We start from the raw sequence: 9,186 nt of genomic DNA on the forward strand, positions 1-9,186 counted from the left end.
CTGGGAGAAAGCTGCCTCGAGTTCTCGCTCTAATGCCAGACAACCAATTCCTCCCTATATGGTCCTGGATCCTTCCAGGTCCCTGCCCCAGCACTGGAGCTCAGAGGGAGTGAATCTGAGTACTAGTAAGTTCATGGACCAGCCCTTTCAGAGGAAGTGCCTGGGTCTCCAGGAGCCTCTGTATCACTCAGCCACAATCCCCACAAAATACCTGAGGTTATTTTTTTCCAATGCTTTTCAGATAGTGGGAGGGAAGGGGAGGAGTAGAGGGGAGAGAGGGAGACATATACACATCAACTGGTTGTCTCCCACCCATACCCCTTCCAGAGGCAGGGAGCGAACCCATAACCTAGGTACGTGCCCTTGCCCAGGAATTGAACCCATGGCCCTTTGGTCTGTGGGCAGACACTCTAATTGCTGAGCAAAACTGGCTAGGGCCTTTAAAACAATTCTTAAAATGCATTTATTGTGCTCCCTGCTGATAACTGGTCAATTAAATTTTTCTTCTAAAAATAACTTAGAACAAGAAAATTATTTATAGATATTCAAAAACAGAACTCATGCATTCTCTCCAGGGTCTGACCAAACAGGTGTTAGAAAAAAGCATGTTTCCTACTTTGATTTCTCTTTTTTAATGTTTTAATGACCAGAGGAAATCCCTTGTTATATTCATCTTGGTTTCAACAGAATACTCATCACTATCCTTTTCTTCCTTTGAATCTTGATCTGGCATCCAACATTGATCTTTTACTTTAAAAAAATAAATATTTCAAAGCTTTGAAGTTTCCTTACTTCAAATATTGCAGAGGGGATTTTCCTTCCTGGAGCACACAGTGGGACTGCAGCAGACAGGCACTCTGATGCTCCTTCAAACCCCCGCATGTGTTGCCCTCCGACTTGTCCTTATAATACTGAGACATGGCTGAGCCTCCTGCCTGCCATGGACTGCATTGCTTCCGGCCTCAGTGGCCCCAACCCTAGTGCTTGTTCTGTATTTTAGTTGTAATTTTGATGTGGTTGTGGGAGTCAAGTATCACGTTTACCAATGCCACCATCTTGGTTCTTCTCTGTTTCTGGATCTTTGTAAGCTGCTGCCCCAGTGTTGGAGCTCAGATCAAGTGAGTCTGTCAGCAAGTAAATCTGAGCATGGGCTCTTTAAGAGGAACATCTAGGACTCCAGAAGCCTTCTGTTTCACTGGACGCAATCCCTGCTGGGTTTCACAACGTGAAATTATTGGGACTTCTTTTCCTGGTACTGGAACCCTGGGCTTGGGACCCTCTATGGGGCTAGTACTCAGGGAGGGAGGAATCTTCTCTGCTGAGATTTCTCTCCTGTATCTTGATTGCTACACTGTTGATGTAGGACTTACCCATTCTGAGTCTCTACCCCTCCTACCAGTATTTTATTGCACTGACTTGAACTTCCAGCACTGTCTTGAATTAAAGTTATGGTAGCAGACATCCCTGCCTTGTTCCTAATCTCAGAGGTAAAAATTTCAGTCTTTTACCTTTAAGTATCATGTCAGCTATAGGATTTTTGTAGATGTTCTTTATCAAGTTTAGGAAGTTACTCTCTATTCTTATTTTTCTAAGGGTTTTAAAAGATCATTAATTGGTGTTAACTTTTGTGAAATGCTTCTAAATCAGTCAGTTTGATACATGAGTTTTTTTCCTTAGACTGCTCATATGGTGGATTACATTGATTGATTTTTTAACTATTGAACCAGCCTTGCATCACTGTATAAACTCCATTTGAATTAGATGTATAATCCTATATAATAAAAGCCTAATATGCAAATTGACCTAAGTGGAACGACTGGTCGCTATGACACTCACTGACCACCAGGGGGCAGACGCTCAACAAAGGAGTTGCCCCCTAGTGGTCAGGGCGCTCCCACAGGGGGAGCACCGCTCAGCCAGAAGAAGGGCTCACAGCTGGCGAGCACAGCGGTGGGAGCCTGTCCCACCTGCATGGCAGCACTAAGGAGCAGCAAGCAGGTGAGCGGTAAAGAGTGAAGGGTCCCAGACTGTGAGAGGAATGTCCAACTGCTGGCTTAGGCCCGCTCCCCAGAGGGAGCGGGCCTAAGCCGTCAGCCGGACATCCTCCGAGGGTCCTAGATTGCAAGAGGGCGAAGGCTGGGCTGAGGGACGCCCCCACATACATACATACCCTGTGCACGAATTTCATGCACCGGGCTTCTAGTTCTTTAATATGTTCTTGGTATGATGAATAATTTTTTATTGAAATCTGGTCATTTTTATATTATGTTTAGTATACTGTATCTTATTTTAACTCACTTTTGGGGATATTATTCCAGCAGGGGAAGGGTGACTTTACCTCATTACAACTTCATGCCAGGTGGAGAGAGAAGCTCAGATTCTCCACTTGGCCTCTGTTGATATCCAACAATAGTGGTATTCTTTCTTACTGCTCAGCAAGTTGGGATTTCTGGCTCTACCATGGTCTCTACAGACACTTAGGCTACTTAGAGGTAGGCTTTCCACATAGTAGCTATTGTCATCACAGTGAATAGACTTCACTATCAGCCAGCAAGGATGAAAGTACCAGCTCTTTACTTGGCTTTCTCTTATACCTAGAGGAGTGTTATAGTGCTTCATTACATCCTGATGAGGCTAGAAGTCTAGAATTCTCATTCAGCCCTAGTAGGAGTGGGGTCAGAGGTTTTCTGTGGTGTTTGGCTGGAGGATAGTAGTTATTGTCTAAAAGTATTGCTCCTGATTGGCTGCTCCTCTCCTGGTTTTTTGGCTACACAGGATAGGTGTTTGTTGCAGCAATTGATATTGTTGGATAGCTAGCTTCTGCTCCAAATCCAGAGAGTTCACCACTATGTCATTTCTTGGAACCTGATGTGATCACCTAGCCTGCCTTCTTCTTTCCTCCTTTCAAAGTCTTCTTACAGTTTTATTTATAATGTGCAGGGTTCTTAGTTGTACTTAGTAGGAGGAATAAGGAAAACCATGTCTACTCCATCATTCCAGGAGCACAGATTCTATAATAAATCCTGATAAAGAAAAATCCATTTGAAACCCATTTTTATATTCAGTAACATGTTGTGAAGACCCTTCTATTAACATGAATACTAATTGATATAATCATTTCAGTGGATAAATATTATTCCAGGATGTACTAGTAATTATTACCATAGTTTTCTATGAACTAATCTTTTATTTTATTTTTTTATTTTTTTAAATATATTTTATTGATTTTTTACATAGAGGAAGGGAGAGAGATAGAGAGTTAGAAATATCGATGAGAGAGAAACATTGATCAGCTGCCTCCTGCACATCCCCCACTGGGGATATGCGCACAACCCAGGTACATGCCCTTGACCGGAATCGAACCTGGGACCCTTCAGTCCGCAGGCCGATGCTCTATCCACTGAGCCAAACCGGTTTCGGCTGAACTAATCTTTTATTAGTATCCACATAGTGACATAATAAGCAATGCTGTAATGAACATAACATATCTTAATTTAGAGACCATATTTTCTTTTCTATACTTCTGAAGTCCAAAAAGTTATGTAAAACAAAAATATTTTGTTATATTTAGTGCAAATTTATTTTTTTAGAAAAATATGATTAGAATTCAGAGGCTATTTATAATATTAATTTATCTAGCTTGATTTCAACACTTCATGTTTGCTACAGAAATATTGAAATGTTGATTACGGTTTGCTGCCCAGACTCTGCTGGGGGTTGTTATGAAACATGTGGTCTATGTATCTTATTACTTTCTAAGATCCAAATGTTTTAAATTCCAGCACAACTGTTTCCAGTCTCCTTAAGATAATGTCCCCGGAGAATGATTATTAAATTTTGGTTTATACTGTTCAATTTTCACTCCTAAAATATTGTACTATGTGTTCTTAACAGAACATAAGAATACCCATCATTTCTTGAGAACACTGGATATTTTCATACAATAGCTTACACTTACATTTATTTTTTTTTTGTTCAATTATAAATAGACTCTATAAATTTACAATTCAGAAAAAATCTAGAAAATACAGAACAGTACAAAGAAGAAAGTTAAAAAACACTTGTAACATCTCTTTTCAAAGGTATTAATTTTTAATACTTTGACTTATTTTCATGTTTTTAAATAAAATACAAAATTGGAATCATGCTATATGTAGTGTATTTCTTATTCCATTTTTTCCCTAGTGATGTATTGTTAACAATTTCCTCTTTCTCTAAACATTTCTATAGAGCAGTGATGGCGAACCTATGACACACGTGTCAGAGGTGACACGTGAACTTATTTTTTTGGTTGATTTTTTTTTTGTTAAATGGCATTTAAATATATAAAATAAATATCAAAAATATAAATCTTCTTTTTACTATGGTTGCAAATATCAAAAAATTTCTATATGTGACACCGCACCAGAGTTAAGTTAGGGTTTTTCAAAATGCTAACATGCGAGCTGAAAAGGTTCGCCATCATGCTATAGAGTATGACTTACATGATTGTATAGTTTTCACTGAGTAGATATACCATAATTCATGTAACTAATTCCTTACTATTGGGCAAACATTATTGTTTCCAGACTTTCCATTGTAATAAATATGATTATACACATTCCAAAGTGTAAGGATTAAGAAGAAGGGGTTTTGGCCAAAGCTGAAATTCCATCTTTTTCAAAGGTGTTCCAGTTTCCTCTGATTATGATGGTGTTATTTTCATAAGAATTGACCCAGAGTAGAAACTGAGAAGTTACTTTTTGTCCCTTTCTCTTCCACTTCCTTCTGTTCTTTCCCCTTGTCCCTCCCTTCAGAAATATTTAAGTAAAAATAATTTATTCCTGTTGTTAAGAAGTTCAAATCAAGAAAGGAAGAGGAAAAAGGACCTTTGGTTCTCATGATAACTCAGCTTGGAACCAGAGAAAGCCGTTTGAATTTTTTTTGTCTTTCCTATCTTTAAATATAAAGTGAAAAAGTTGAGTTAGTAGTTATTTAAGGTTATCCCCAGCTCCTGACTGTTATGTTTTCCTTTCTCTAGGCCTTCATAATGTCACTCAGGTGATGTCATCACCGTTGGTCTATTTTTCCCTCTGTTGATTTTAATGATTTTTTTGGCAGTTATTGTTTATCTTTGTTTTATTATTATTTTTAAAATTTCTGGCAGGATTGTTCTGTGTATGAAGAATATGGGGGAGGAGGGATAGAACCTTCAGTTTCCAGGTGAAGAATCTATTCCCTGGGGTGGGTGCGGGAGTCAGTCACCACTGAATTTCATTATGTGCCATCTCTCTCCTGTTATAGCCATTTAGTCTCTCTGGGCCTCAGTTTCCTTATCTGTAAAACAGAGAGAAATTTACCTACCTCACAGCTTTCCTTTAAGAGGTAAATGAAGTTATAAGGGGGAAGTCCTCCGTGAAATAAACCGAAGTCCTGCAAAGAGTGTAAGCCCAACAACAGGCTCAAGGGACCTCTCACCGCTAAGATGGCAGAGTGCAGGCATCAAGTTCGTCCATTCTACATTGAACCAGATTGGCCTTAGCTATCCCAGACTCTTTCACCAGCATCTATTTATTTCCCACCTTCATTAATCCACCCTTTTGATGCTACTTTCTTAGGTCCCAAGCCTTCTCCTTTTCAGGAAGAATTTTTGGCCACAGGTTTGCAATTGTCTGCCCCCACGCCTCAGGTACTTTGTTGGCTCCCTAGCCTTGACTTCTCAGTAGGGAAGCCCAGCATCAGGCCAAACTGAAGGGCTTGATTCTCATTCCTGCCAAGTTAACAGCCAGTACCATAAAACTTTCTCACACATGCTTAGGGGGCTCTTGGCATGTTTTGGAGGTCTGACATCAAGGACATCCCGAAGGATTAAATGTCAAGGTAAACACTCTACCCACAGCACCTGGGAAGTCAGTTCACATTCAGCCTGATCTCACTGGAGTGTGAGTGGTTTTGTACTTGATAGCAGAATCCATAAAGCTCTGTATTAATGTATGATCAGGACAGTTGCAGACACTGTTTGTTCAATATTTGTTTTTTTAGATAAACTTCTCATTGGAAATAAAGACAGTCAAAGCATGAATAGAAGATGAATATATATATATATATATATATATATATATATATATATATATATTATAGGGAAATATACTAATTAACCACGACACCATAACGGGTTGATCGGACAGGAGGAGGTTGCACACACAGCGTTGGGGGGTGGGGCGGCAGGGGCCTCCACATGCCTGTGCTGGGGGAGGGCCTGATCAGCAGTGGCCGTGGCTGCTTCAAGGGCCAGAGAGGCAGGCAGGGTCAGACTGGCAGCGGCTGTGGCTGCTGCGGGGCCAGGGAGGGAGGCAGGGCCTGACCAGCGACTTGAGGGCGGGTGGCGCGTGTGATTTCGAATCGCGCGCTGGACTCCTAAGTTTGTAATAATTAGAAGCTATGTAGATATTGAGTGGTATCTCCTAGTCCTGGAGCAGGAATGAACACTGACAAAATTCTCCAAACCAAAGTCTCACCTTCCAAATAAGACCAGGAAATTGTATCCCAAAGATGTGATCTATGAAACAAGTGTTAAAACTTTCCTTTCTAAAAATGCCTCCCTCCTGTCCAGCTGGGATGCTCAAATTTCCACTATTTGGTTTAAGACTTTGTTCTCTTTGTGTGTTAAAATTAAGCTAAGTAATAACTAAGGTCAAGTGAAGGTCCCTAACACATTGTTAAAGACAGTGTTTTGATGGAGTCAGAACATAGGATATTTCAGAGGGAAGAAGAGATGCAGATGATAACCAACAATATTGATGTGTACAAGGAGGCAGAGTAGTGTAGGCTCAAAGGTTTATTGGCAGGTTGAATGAGATAATGTACATGAAGTTTTTAGCCCAGAGCCTGATACTGGTATGTATTCAATAACTTATTATTACTGCAATGTGCCTTGCAGACTGATGTTGAGAGACATCAGAGAACAATACAAACTTGATTTTTGTTCTCAAGGAGCTAAAGTTGGGTAGATGGGCAACTAACCAAAATTTATAATAGGGTGTGTGGTAAGTAATATGTTGGAGGAAGATCAGAGTAGGGTGTTTTAGGAGCATGGAGCTGAGGCACACTATTCAATATTCTGATTAGGAGGGCTTTCCAGAGGTGATCGTCTGTTCTGTAAGCTGAATGACAAATGGAGGATGTGGAGAGAGGAGAGTTTCTTTCTTACTTTTTTTAAAGTCATCACTTGAGGACATTTTTTCAGACAGAGTGGGAGGGAGGGAGCATGGGGGAGGGAGGGAGGGAGGGAGGGAGGGAGAGAGAGAGAGAGAGAGAGAGAGAGAGAGAGAGAGAGAGAGGAGAGGAGAGAAACATTGATGTGAGAGAGACCCGCAGATTGATTGCCTCCTGCACACACCCCAACCAGGGCTGGGGATCACACCTGCAACTCAAGTATGTGCCCTTGACCTGGAATTGAACCTGCAACCCTTTGGTCCTTGGACAGATGTTCTAACCACTGAGCATAAAAGGGCCAGGGCAAAGGAGGAGAGTTTCAAACACATAAATGAAAATCCAGAACTGCAACCAAGCAGGGCATGTGGCTGAGAGCTGAGAGTTTAGTTGTGGAAAATAGAGTACCAGTTGATCACTGTATTGAAACAAGGCTGAGGAGATTGACCAGCAGAAGGGAGAGTAGAAAGTGGTGGGCATAAAATATTTAAAAATATTTTTATTGATTTCAGAGAGAGGAAGGGAGAGGAAGAGGGAGCTAAAAACATCAGTGATGAGAGAGAATCATTGATAGGCTGCCTCCTGCACGCCACCTATTGGAGATCGAGCCTGTAACCCGGACATATCCCCTGACTGGGAATCAAACCGTGCTCTCCTGGTTCATGGATCTATAGTAATTTGAAGCTGGAACTGACTGCTCCAAAGTAAGAAGAATCTTAGTCACCAGCACAAATCTGCCAGTTGTTTTTGGAACATTGATGCTGCAATCAATTTTTATTGAATTTGGGAGAAAACGGAACATTCTGGTCACCACTTTTGTGCTCTGTATCAAATGCTGTCATTGGAATGTTGTTATTTCTCTGCTTACAGATCTTTCTTTACTACTCTTTTCCTCAGAAGAGTCGGAGTGTTATAAAGACCACTTCACTTGCATTTCTCAGTGGGGGTCTGCCATGTGTGATACCACAAAGAACAATCAAGGACCACTGAGTATAGAAGGGGACACAGCTGGATAATCTGGGAATTCAAAATTGTTAAAAGCTTAAAAAACAACTAGTATACAGAAAAAGTAAATAATACAATTCATCTCACATCCACTCCTACACTCTGCTGAGGTAACTAATGTTAACAGATTATACTTTTGCCCAAGACCACATACCTATAAATAAGGTCCAAGACCACATATCTGTAAACCTATACATACATAGAGAACCAGTTCTTTTTTAAAAAATATATTTTATTGATTTTTTACAGAGAGGAAGGGAGAGGGATAGAGAGTTAGAAACATCGATGAGAGAGAAACACTAATCAGCTGCCTCCTGCACATCTCCTACTGGGGATGTGCCCACAACCCATGTACATGCCCTTGACCGGAATCGAACCTGGGACCCTTCAGTCCGCAGGCCGATGCTCTATCCACTGGGCCAAACCGGTTAGGGCAGTTCTTTATTTTTAAAAGGGGTTATACTTCATACATTACTTTGAAACTTGTGTTCTCATTTAATGATACATCGCGGACAGTATTTCAGTGTTAGAAACATAAAGATGTATGCTAGTCTTTTTAATGCTACATGCTATTCCGTCATATAATGTACTATAATTTAATCAACTAGTCCACTCCTGATGGACCTTCAGATTGTTCTCAGATCACACTATAAAATGCTATAATAAGTGTGCATATTTATAAATTCTTACAGGGTTTTTATATGGGTTGAATGAATCAATTTGTATATATAGAAACTTCACATTTTTTCTTATGAGGATGCCAAGTTCTTTCTTCTGAATCCTTGGAAGAAGCCAATACTCAATTTTTGGGTAGAGGGAGAAATGGTTCTCAGCTTTGACCCTCTTCAATCTTATATGAGCCAGTAGCACCCAAACTTGTTGGTCTCAGGACACTTATACTCTCAAAAATGATTAAAAACCGCAAAAAGCCCTAGTCGGTTTGGCTCAGTGGATAGAGTGTCAGCCTGTGGACTGAAGGGTCCCGGCTCT

General features: G+C 40.5%; 1 pseudogene across 1 annotated transcript; it reads right to left on the reverse strand.

The window, feature by feature from the left end:
- Window positions 1-698: 698 nt before the first annotated feature.
- LOC308513174 (cytochrome c oxidase assembly factor 5-like) lies at window positions 699-920 on the reverse strand (annotated as a pseudogene). The gene has a single exon. The product of its transcript is annotated as a cytochrome c oxidase assembly factor 5-like (transcript).
- Window positions 921-9,186: the final 8,266 nt, after the last annotated feature.

Source organism: Myotis nattereri (genome assembly GCF_964212035.1).
Source record: "Myotis nattereri genome assembly, chromosome: 1".
In the NCBI taxonomy this organism is placed as follows: Eukaryota; Metazoa; Chordata; class Mammalia; order Chiroptera; family Vespertilionidae; genus Myotis; species Myotis nattereri.